Raw genomic sequence first — 12373 nt, 5'->3', positions numbered from 1 at the left:
TGTCTCTAGCTGCATATGTAGCAGAAGATGGCCTAATCGGTCATCATTTGGAAGANAGGCCCCTTGGTCTTGCAAACTTTATATGACCCAGCACAGGGGAAGGCCTGGGCCAAGAAGTGGGAGTGGGTGGGTAGGGGATCAGGGGCAGGGGGAGGGTATGGGGAACTTTCGGGATAGCATTTGAAATGTAAATAAAGATAATATCAAATAAATAAATAAATAAATTAAAAAAAAAAAGAACGCTGACTGCTCTCCCAAAGGTCCTGATTTCAAATCCTAGCAACCACTTGAAAGCTCACAACCATCTGTAATGAGATATGACACCCTCTTCTGGTGTGTCTAAAGACAGCTACAGTGTACTTATACATAATAATAAATAAAAATCTTTGGGCCAGAGCAAGCAGGGCTCAGAGCGAGCGGTGCCGGAACGAATAGGACCAGAGTGAGTGGGGCCAAAGCAAGCCGAAGTGCTGAGTTCAATTCCCAGCAACCACATGATGGCTCACAACCATCTGTACAGCTACAGTGTACTCATATACATAAAATAAATAAATCTTAAAAAGTAAAAAGAGCAGTGCCGTGTAAGTCAGGAGACCAGAGGAGTTCACTGAGTGCAGCTCAGTTCAGTTTGTGGATCCCAGAGGCAGTTTTTCAAAGCAGAACAATTCAGTGAGAAGCTGAGAGAAGCCAATTTGAATCAGTCAGCTTGGAGAGCGCTTTGAGCCAGAACAACTGAGTTGAACCAGCCATCTGGAGTTCAGAAAGGCTGAGCTTATTCAGCAGTAAGCCTCCATGATGATAATTACATCTGGTGAATAAAAGTTTCATTTACAGATATCTAAAAGTTTATTCATATACTTTTCCTTATTTCAGGTATCGACAGACACTCTTTTTGTATCAACAAATACTTTCTGTTTCCTTTCCAATATCAAACATCTCTTCTTATCTTTATAACAGAATCCTGTTTTGTTGTTGTTTGTTGTCTGTTTGTTTTTTGATACAGTATCTGGATATGTAATCCATATTGGCCTCAAATTTGCTATGTATAGGAGTATGGCCTTGAACTTCTGAACCTACTGCCTCCAGATCTCAAGTACAGAAATTATAGCTATGTGTCTATTTTATTCTGTACTGGGAACTGAACTGAGTGTTTGTGCCTCATAAGCAAGCATTCAACCGAGCTACATCTTCAGCCCTGTGACTTTGGTTTTACTTGGTCCCCTATTGTAGCACGTTTAACAACATTCTGTGTAGTAATTACCAAGCTTTGAGGGCCAGTGAAATGAAGCAGAGTTACAGTATGCTTTAGCTGAGGACAGAGCCAGGGTGACTCAGCTTAGAGATAATTAGTTCTTCTTTCTACCTTTACCCATCAAGACATCTCCCCAGCCCAAAGTCTATGTTTTTATTTAGGAGACAAGCCCTTTGCATTTAATCCATCTGTGCTGTCCACATTATCTGTGTTCTTGTTTCCCAGACAACAAGTCTTTCTCCCTTATCCCCACTATAAACAAAGATTAATCACGCATCTTTTTTTCACTCATACTCTGAGGTCTTTCAAGATAACCTTTTCTTTTTTGGTTATTTTATTTACTTACATTTCAAATGTTATTTCCCCTTCCCAGTTTCCCCTCTGCAAATCCCCATCCCATCTTCCTTCCCCCTGCCTCTATGAGGGTGCTCCCTCACCTACCTACCCACTCCTGCCTCAACATCCTAGCATCCCCCTATGCTGAGGCATAGAACCTCCACAGGACCAAGGACCTCTCCACCCATTGATGCCAGATAAGGCAATCCTATGCTACACATAGAGCTGGAACCATGGGTCCCTCCATGTATACTCTTTGGTTGGTGGTTTAGTCTCTGGGAGCTCTGGGGGGAGAATGGGTCCAGTTAGGTGACATTGTTGTTCTTCCTATGGGATTGCAATTCCTTCCAGCACAATATAACTTCTTATTTTCAACATTGATTGAAAGTTAATATTTCCCCATGTCACATTTAGCAAGGGCATTCAGATATTAGATTTATCAAAGGCCCATTTGGTAGCATGCACCATTTCTAGCAGATATGGTGATTTTATTTTTTTAGAGGGAGGGGGACACCTGTTTTCTCTTAGACTTTACATTGTCGAAAACTATATAATGAAAGGTCCTGACCCTAAAGACTAAAGAATAGGCGCCAGGAAAACCCAAGTTCTTCACTCTAAAATTGATGGAGTTTGAAATTTTGTCAAGTATTTAGAATGATAATTCAAAGTGACTTTATTTAGTGTTATTTATTTTTGAGGCAATATCTTCCATAGCCTGTGCTGACCTAACATTCAGTCTCTTCTTGCTTTAGGCTTGTACTAGCATAATCATGTGCCAAAAGGCTTAGCGTCTAAATTTTTTCTACATCTTGATAGTAACTTATACTTAGGTTTTGAAAACATGAACTATATGTACTTCTAAAAGCTCCTAAACCCATTGAGTACCAGTAAGAACCTGCAACATATAGCGAGAGTACTTCTAACATTAGAATCACTGAGCACAGAATGAACTGTGTGTACTTTTATAAACATACCTGCTGCTAGCCTCTTCTTTTCCCTTTTATGTTCATGACTAGAGCAGAAGTACAATGTCAGTTTTCTTCTGGCCTCATTTGTTTCTGTCGGCATAGAGCATTTCATTTTCATCATAGGAAAAAATATGGCTAGGCGGTGGCAGTATATACCTTTAATCCCAACACTTGGGAGGCAGAGATATGTGGATCTCTATGAGTTTGAGGCCAGCCTGGTCTACAGAGTGAGTTCCAGGACATCCAGGGCTACACAGTTAAACCCTGAGAGAGAGAGAGAGAGAGAGAGAGAGAGAGAGAGAGAGAGAGAGAGAGAAACATAAAAATTGTTGGGCATGCACTAGCAGAAAAGACTCTGTATCTCCAATCAGCTTTTGGCATTTAGGCATCTATAATATTCATTCCTTCAGTTACCTGGGCATATATTTATTTAATATGATATAACATAATACAATAAATATAATATAAATGAAAGAGTTTGCATCTAGTCCTTAGTAACTCTTCTTACTGACTGAGCCTTCATTTCTTTGAATAGGAAAAAAAAACCTGACCCTTAGAAGGTAGAGGATTCATGTCTAAGGAAAACATGTCCAAGAGCCGCTTTGGACGCGACATTCTCTAGTCATTAGTCGGTGTCTTAAGTATCTTAGACAAGAAAAAATTCTCACAACTGAGTAGAGAGAACCCAATAATGCTTGAGGTAGAGATACTGTGAAAGAATTGTTCTCTGTCTTAATCCCTGAACCCTCAGGACAGAAAGCTGACTTGCTTTTTCTCTGTATCACACTGAAAGAGTAGGCGACATAGCTTTACTTGTGCAATGTTTCCATTGCACAAATTAAGTAGGTTTTGAGATCAGTTTGGGATGATGATAATGTTATCTTTAATGTACCTTAGGAAACCAAATAAAACCATTGAAAAGTCAGAAAACCAATATACATTCCCCAAGCTACACAATCACTAAGTACAAAATTCAACAACTCTGGTTAGACATGTCAGCATATGCCCAAGATCCCAGCTCTTGGAAGACAGAATCAAGAAGACCACTAGATTTAAGCCAATGAGGACCACATAGTGAGACCTTGACTCAAAAAATTAAGAATCCCCCCTCCAACTAAAATTAAAGAAAACCAAAACAAATTAATAGACAAAATTCCTCTCAGTGTGTTCAAAATTTGAAAAACTATGCCTTACATAGTAATATGTAGGCTAAAAGTGGGCAGTACTTTATACATGCAGAAAGTTCTGGTGATCCCCTGGAGACCCTTCCCAGTTAGTAAGCTGTATCATAGGGGAAGAGATGGGGAGTTGGCTATGCATATAGGGCAGAGGGAACATGACAGAGCCATAACAGAAGATAAGATGGAATAGACCAGTGGTTCTCAACCTGTGAGAACTTTGAATGTTGCATATCAGATACCCTTATATCAGATATTTACATTATGACTCATAACAGTGCAAAACTACACTCATGAAGTAGCAACGAAATAATTTTATGGTTGGGCATCATCACAACATAAGGAACAGTGCTAAAGGGTCACAGCATTAGGAAGATTGAGAAACAGTGGTGTAGACAAATGGCTCCGCCAGAGGATAAACCATCTCTGTGTACTACGTACTGTCTTCATGAGAACCTTGACATTGTTCTTCTTTGAAGTGAGAAGGTGTGGAAAATTCTACTGGAAATGACACTCCTCTAGCAGCAGTATGCGGGGCGAATGACTAGTAAAAAATACCTGGAGACAGATCCCTTCACTGGTGACTTCTCATCGGGACCTTGGTGAATTCAGAACTGATACAAATGTAACTTTATTTACTCAAACTATAAATGTGTCACTGAGTACATTGCAATACATTGAAAACGCATTTATTAGTCTTCCAAGTGAAGACTCTCTCTCACTCTGTGTGTGTGTGTGTGTGTGTGTGTGTGTGTGTGTGTGTGTGTGTGTGTGTGTGAAAGAGAAAGAGAGAGAGAGGGAGAGAGAGCAGGGGAGACAGAGAGGGAGAGAGGGAGGAAAATAGAGAAACTTTTAATGTAAGAAAGGGAGAAGTTTTCAAATTAAATTGAAAATAAAAGAGGCAGTAGCTTGTTTAATGTAAAAGGAACCAGAGAAGTTGGTATTAAAACCTAGCCAAAGAGCCCAGTAGACAGACCTGCGATGGGTTGTCACTGGCAGGTATTGGAAATGACAGAGTTGTGAGGATCCCAGTATTGCCTATCAGAAAATGCTTTACTGTAACTAGTTTCAAGAGCAATACGAAAAGCTGAGAACATACTCTAGAGATTTTTTACCCCCTCACAAATATCATACAAAATTCTTTAACCAATGCAAAAGCTAAACATTTATCTGGCAAGAAAATAGATCAATAAGTGGTAACTAGTAATGAGAACAAAAAATGGCTTCTGTTCTATCAGCATGGGTGAGCCACTTGACTATTTATGATTTGAGCAGGAAGAATACATTACAGAAAATGTACAAAGTTCGGTTTATTTATATTTATATAATGCACTTTCATTTAAGTCAATATTAATTGGCTTAAGTCAATGCTTCTGAATAGAAAAATGTGTGATTTAGCATAGAGTTTGTTTCTAAAAGTCTGGGGCAAAACATGTGAGTTGGCATGGACAACCTTCAAGTTAGTGGCTTGTTCTCTGCTTCTGTTAGTGCTAGATGTGATGTTGTTATTTATATATCCTAAATGTTCTAAATAATTTCCACTATATTTTTGATAACTTGTGTCATATGGTACACATTCTGTCATATACCTGCAATCCCAGCATTTGGGAGAGTAGGGCAAAAAGATATTAGCTCTGTGGCCAGTCTGAGCTAAACAGTGACATCCTATCTAAACGTTTAAAAAAATAAAAAAAGGGTGGGGGAGGGGAGAAAGGCATGCCTGGCTGAGACACTGACTTTGAAGATGCAAGCTGAAATTCTGCCTATGGTCCAGGATGGATATTGCTGAATCTATTTAAGGACTTAACATTAGTCCAATTTTCCTATTTCCTGACTTGATGATGATGATGATGGATGGGCTCAAGGCTCCCCTGGACTCTTTCAAATCCTCTCGAGATGAGCAATCTGCATCACAGGATGCTCTCACCCCTGCCCCTCTCCAATACAAAATCAATATGAATCTGACCATGGATTGTGTATCAGGTGGCTCCTGGCTGCCTGCCGTGGTCTACCGCTCTCTCCTATGCAGCATGGCCGGGGCTGTCTTTGAGAGCTGTTTCTGTCCAGGAACAGAGTCAGATTTCTCATTAGTCTGTGAAATAGCTGCTGGACTTGCTTGCTGTATTCTCAGCTGAAATTCCCAGCACTGGCTGAGTCATGACTAAGATCCTGTTGAAGCCAGCCTGAGCTGCTTTCTCTGTTTATGGCCACAGGGGGATAAAAAAGCAAAAATCTAAAGCTTACCATTTGGAGTTAGGCCGCATTTAGATGCATCCACTGGACCTTTGGTGCTTGATCATCTGAAGGGTTGTTGGAGTGCTCTCTACTTTTAATTATAAGCCATTGAAATCCACGTAAGAATTATGACTGAAACCAGGAGCCTGGCGTTATAATAGAATCAGAACTTTTGTGTTTTTCCATGAAGGAAGCAAGGAAGTTAGAATCACTCAATAAGCTCTGAATAAATCATGTCCCTGGCTCCGGTGCACAGGGACCCAGCATTTCCTCTGTGAGGCCCAGCTGATGGACCTCTATAAAAATCTTAGCAGGCACTTAGGGCTCAGCAGGAGCTCTGTTGGGATGAAATCATGGAGCACTGGAGGACAGCACCCCATCCCATCCCCATGGCAACTGTCAATCTCTTAGGAACAGAGGTGATGTGTAGGGTTTGTGTTTTCTCTGGGAATGGCCTCTGGGAATGAGAAGCCTTATTAAATTTCAAAGATCCAAATGCTGAGATGCAAGGGAGGTTTTTTTTACTTCTGATGTACTGGGGAGGGAAGCAAGCCATTTTCTTATTGGGAAACAAACCTTAGCCGACCTGATAAGGGTTATCAGTGGGCATATTTTACTCCAAACTTGGAGACAATGAATGAGGGAAAAGGAAAACGAGAGATGAGCCCTAGAATCCATCCTATGTGCATCCACTGAGATGTAAGCCAGGCAGTACATGATCTCAATTCCACATCCACAACTTTTTCCTGGGGTTCTGCCTCTCCCACCACAATAGAGTATATTCTAGACTGTAACCCAGGATGGATCCTCTCTCTGTTAAGTGTTTTACAACAGCAACAAAGTAATTCATTTAATAACATTCCCACTTCTGTTTGAACCCACACAATGCACTAAGACATGGGGACACGGGGTTCTAAGAAGTGATGAATTAACTGATCTGTGAACTCTGCAACTGTCATCTTGCATCTGCACATAATACCCAGTGCACGCTAACAGGAGGGTGAGAACTGCAAATACTAGACAGGTGGAGTTAGGATTCTTGGTAGGATTCTCTGACCCAGAGAAATGAAAGTCCCAAAGAGCAAAGGACTCATACGTTGAAATGAAATAATCACCTAAAGAAGCCGCAATATTAAGGGGCCAAGACATTTTTGCTAAGGTCACAAATCCCAGTAGATCTTGAAGTTCAGATGAGGTCATACTCAGATCACTTGGGTTGTATATAAAATTGACTTTATTACATATAAAAACCTACAATTTATGAAAACACTGTCAAAGCATAGAAGACTTATTTAATTGACATAAGTTTTATATTTCTAATACCTTCAATACATCTTGTCCTTATTGAATATAATAATACATGTATTATCTAGAATAGAGAGCTGGACTAGTTTACTTCTGTCATTCATGTTTTATAATTAGGAATGACATGTAATACGTGGACATTTGGAATTTTTTTTGAGTCCACTTTAAGCCAAATAAAACCTTCAATTAGTACAGATTTGAGTTAAGTCAGCAGCTTGTGAGTTAAGGAGGGAGGACTCAATGTCAAATGCCATTTCTTAATTTAATAAGCATGAAATGCTTCTCCTTTGCAGTGGTAATCTCTGGGATTTCCTAGTACTTGTATTTCACCTCAAAGAATTCCCAGAACCCCTACACAAATCAGCTTTGCCTTTCCCACTTTCAGTGTGATTAGCTCCATGAATAGCTTTCAAAATTCAAATATCTTCCCATATAGGAAGGACGATGCAAACCACTAAACAACAGATAGAACTATCGGTCATTCGTCATAAGTTTACTAGAGCAAATATTGTAAGAAAGCTAAAACAAATTAGTGTAGAAACAAGACTCCTACCGCAAATAGATTTTTAAAAAGTATCCATTCAAAATCTTTCTATCTTTACCTACATAGCCTCACTGAGGTGGATGGTTTTATGTCAGCTTGACACAAGCTAGAGTGTCTGAAAAGAAGGAACCTCAATTAAGAAAATGCCTCTATAAGATCAGGTTGTAGGACATCTTCTTAATTTGTGATTGATGGGAGAGATCCCAGCTTATTGTGCGTAGTACCATCCTGGATTCTCCAAGAAANCAAGCTAAGTAAGCCATGAGGAACAAGCCATTAACAGCACCCCTCCATGAACTCTGCATGAGCTCTTCCTTCCAGGATCCTTCCATGTTTGTGTTCCTGTCTTGGCTTTTTTTTTCAACTGATGGACTCCAATGTAGAATTATGAGCAAAATAAACCCTTTCCTCCCCAACTTGCTTTGTGATCATGGTGTTTCATCACAGCAATAGAAACCCAAACTAAGACAAACACTATATATATAGTCTTCCTCTTCCTGTTTCTTTTCTGCACTTGTGAGTCCTAAGTATTCATGGGTGGGTGCAGTACCATTGAATCCACCTTTACTGACATCTTCTCTTTCTCCTTGGAGCTCCTGGCCTGAAAGTGACACAGGATGGAAATGTGCTTCTGAAAAAGAAAATCAAATANGGCAAGCGCTTAACCCTCTCACTCCTGGAGGAAATGACTTTCTGAGCCTATTCAAGTGTAAACATCTCTAAGGCAGGAACCTTTAGGGGGTGGAGNCTTAGGGGTGGATCCCTAGGGGCAGAGCCTTAGGGGTGGAGCCTTAAGGGGCAGAGCCTGTAGGAGGTAAGGGACAGAGGTTTTGATGAAAGAGACCTCCCAGGATCCTTGCTTTCTCTTTTCCCCACGTGAGAACATGCTAACCAGGTGCCCCTTGAAGCAGAGNACTGCTTCTGACCTGAATCAGCTAATGCCTCAATCCTGGACTTCCCATCCTTCCAGCCTGTAAGAACGAAATTGTGATTTTTTTTTTTAAATCAGTTTCCCAGTCTGTGCTACTTTCCTATAACAGCTNAAATTACAACAAAGACTATCCATTTTTAAGAAACAAGGAGTCACACTATGCTGCTACGAGTGGTCTTGCACTTTTCGACTGAAGATACTCTCCTGCTCACTTTCCAAAGGATTGGTGCAATAGGCACACACCACCACTCCAAACTCCTGAGGGGGGGGAAAAATCAGAAACAAAATAATATAAGATCCATGAGATGGCTTGACACCATGACAGCTACCAAGAACAGCTACAAGAACAGCCGGTTCAGGCTTGATTCTGAGCAACCACATAGCAGCTCACAACTATCTATAATTACAGTTCCAAGGAACTTGATACCATCTTCTGGTCTCCATGGACACCAGGCATGTATGTGGCTCATTGATATGTTTCCAGGCAAAACACCCATACATGGTTGTTGTAGATTTGGTCTAATGTTTATATTATGTTAATTGGATATCCCCAAATTATANGAAAAACCACACATAAGATGCTGAGGGCCCCTGCCCCCAGCTGGTTTTGANTAGTAAACAAAGTTGCTGGTGGCCAGTGGCTGGGCAGGGAGACAGAAGCTGGACTTTAGGATTCCTGGGCAAGAGATGGAGGAAGGAGCAGGAAGGGAGAGGTGCCATCCTAGGGAAAGGAGAAAAGACCAGGCCCAGGAGGTACAAAACAGAGAACATGCCTACGTATAAGAGTCAGGGATCATGGCTGAGGAGGGTTGTAGATTTGGGGCCTCCAAGATAGAATATAAATTTAGTAAGTGATGAATCAGAGATATATTGGAGGGGAGAGTGTGTTAGCTTCATAGAGGTTAAAAAGTGGCCCAGCTATTGAGCTGTTTAAGATATATTAAAATGCAAAGCATTCAAATATATGAACCTATGGGGGTCATTCTTACTCAAACCACCACAAACTAGAACAGTTCGTTTTGGAGAATTTAACCTTCTCATTCTTTTCTACCTATATGAGAGGCCAGTGAAGAGCTGAATGTCTTCTCCACCACATGTTCCACAGCTGGCTATCACCTTAGTAACAGTGACTTGGGCAAGGTAGGAAGAATGAGAAGTCGAGCAAAAGAACGTTTGAGCAGGTGGTGAGACACCCCACTGGTATAGCAGGACTCAGAGTGCACAGTAAAGATGCCCACTTCACATTGCAGACTGTCATCTAGCAGNGTGTGTCTGGCTTCTGTTAGTGTGGTCCTTTTATGGTCTATAAAACNTACCCTAAAATTANGTTCAGAGAAGAGATGGTGGCTTTCCCCTCATCTGCTTCTCACTTGATGGCTCACTCAAAGATGGCAGCCCCAGGGGTGAAGAGTCTGGAAGGCCAGGGCTCACACGCCCATTTGCCCATTTTCTATGGACTTAGCAACTGTTGCTTTCTGTCATCTTTTCTCAGTGTTACATTTACAATCTCCAAACCATTAGTTAGTGACAGCACANGGCCCAAAAGTGACAAAGGATAGAAACATAACCCCAGAAAAATCCAAATGCAAGTAGATTCTCTAATGGCCAGAGGAAATTAACCGCTGTACCCCCATTGGTTGTCAAGTCCCAGGCAAAAGGAAAAATGGAATCTCTCAGCNTTGTCCTGTCTGAACTCACTGGACAATATGTGATCACCAGGATGCTTTGGTCTAGTTAACCTCAAGGAACAAGAAAATCCTACCACAATCCAGGCAAAGACGATAGAAGCAACACCTTGGTGAATCGCATCGTGACTGTGACTGAGGTTTCTGCTCCTGTGAGCAGCATTCCCTACAGTCCCCTGGGCACCACTTCCTACTCAAGCCTGTTATGATTTGTAGGTCTTAAAGCCTCACCACCAAGCTATAATCCCGTAATTCTTTGGCACGGNATGGTGNTCTCAGACAAGNTTTTATTCTAACGCTCTATTTTCAGGCTTTTGCTTGCTCGTGAATTTCCCATAAAATATCGGGAACATATTTTTGATCCTTTGTGATTCTTTCTANNTATCTGGGGCTANCACAGCAGAAACAGCTCTTGGGATTAGGGGCTGTCATTTGATGCCTAGAAAATGGAGAGTGTCATCCTGTTGAAGTTAGTAAGACAAAGCATCGACAAAGCTCCTGCTCTCAAGAGCTTCTGGTGCAAAACTACATTTTCATTCCACATGTAAAAAGGACACATGCGGAAGTATTCTCCAAAGTGGAACATTCTTCTTCAAGGCATAGCATGGTTATTTTGTGGGTGAGAGCCCCCATTGTGGGTTCTTGCCCTCAATGCTTGCTTTTCTCTCTGAGCCCCTGCTGTTTAAACACGGGTATTTTGTCACTTAGCACGCATTTGCTGTTAGAAGTAGGCATCAGTCCAGCTCTGTTAAAATGAAATGATTAGCATGGATCTGGAGGTTCACCGCATTGTGCAAGGCTTAGAAGAGGCTTCAGACAGAGCACCCAGCAGCCCTGCCTGGAGGACCTCCTAACTGGTCCAGCAGGAGAGAAATCTATCCCTGCCACACTGAGACAGATGGCACTAGGGATACTGCAGGGTTGATGGCTAGTCACAGAGCTGGAATTCAATGTTTGTTCCTCTTTTGCTACTGCCTCTAGCTCACTGTGAGGCCTACCAGTTTTGTGCCNGGATGTGAAGAGACCAGCCCCCCTCAAGCTACTATGCTAGCATCAGGAAGTGTAGCAGCAAGCAGCTGCCTCCTGTCTCACCCCTGACAAATCTCAGACTATGAGATTTTCTCAAGTCTCAAGTAGCACTCATTTTTTATTTCCTTCTGAAGCAGTCTGGCTATTAGCCTAGGCTGGCCTTGAACTCCTGCTTCAGGCTCTTGTGCTAAGAACACTTTGATAGTGTGTGCAATTACTGGCATGTGTCACCACATCTGGCTAACTTGTGCTTGATTGGGATAGTCTCAAGTGTGTTTATAACTCTACTAGAAGACATCTAAGAAAACTAAGCATATACCTTTCTATATTATTTAGCACGGAGAAACACAAGAAAGAAGCAGATAGTTGATGACGATTTTACCCTGACAATCGTGAATATGTTACTATCAGTTTTTGTTTCATTCCCCACTCTCAAGTTTGCTAAAATAAAAATTTCTGTGGAACAACAGATTACTGTTCTGTCTTCTGGCTTCTGTGTAGTGTCTATAAGGATGCATGCTCTGAAATTATAGATTGATTTCCTGATCATTTACTAAGATAATGAATGGCTTTTCATCATTAACAAATAGAAACATTGACAGTAGTTAGCATACATTGTGTTTTGGATGCCTATGGATCTTGCAGGAACTTGTAGCAAACTTTTAGACCATTTATGATCACTGGGCAAAGAGTAATGGAAGAAACAGTTAAAAGCAGATTGGGCCCACTCCAATGTGCACTGACTCCCAGACATGACGACTTCAAGAGGAAGACACTGATCTAAGTTGTGTCTCTATATTTTTATCTTTTTACTAAAAGCTGACTTGCAGAAAGAAAATCCTAGCATTTCAGCATTATAATGAGTATAATTATAGCTTATCTAAACTTAACTTCAAGAGCTTAAAATAAA

Source organism: Mus pahari, chromosome 19, assembly GCF_900095145.1.
Source record: "Mus pahari chromosome 19, PAHARI_EIJ_v1.1, whole genome shotgun sequence".
NCBI classification, from domain to species: Eukaryota; Metazoa; Chordata; class Mammalia; order Rodentia; family Muridae; genus Mus; species Mus pahari.
This window is presented reverse-complemented; position numbering follows the sequence as displayed.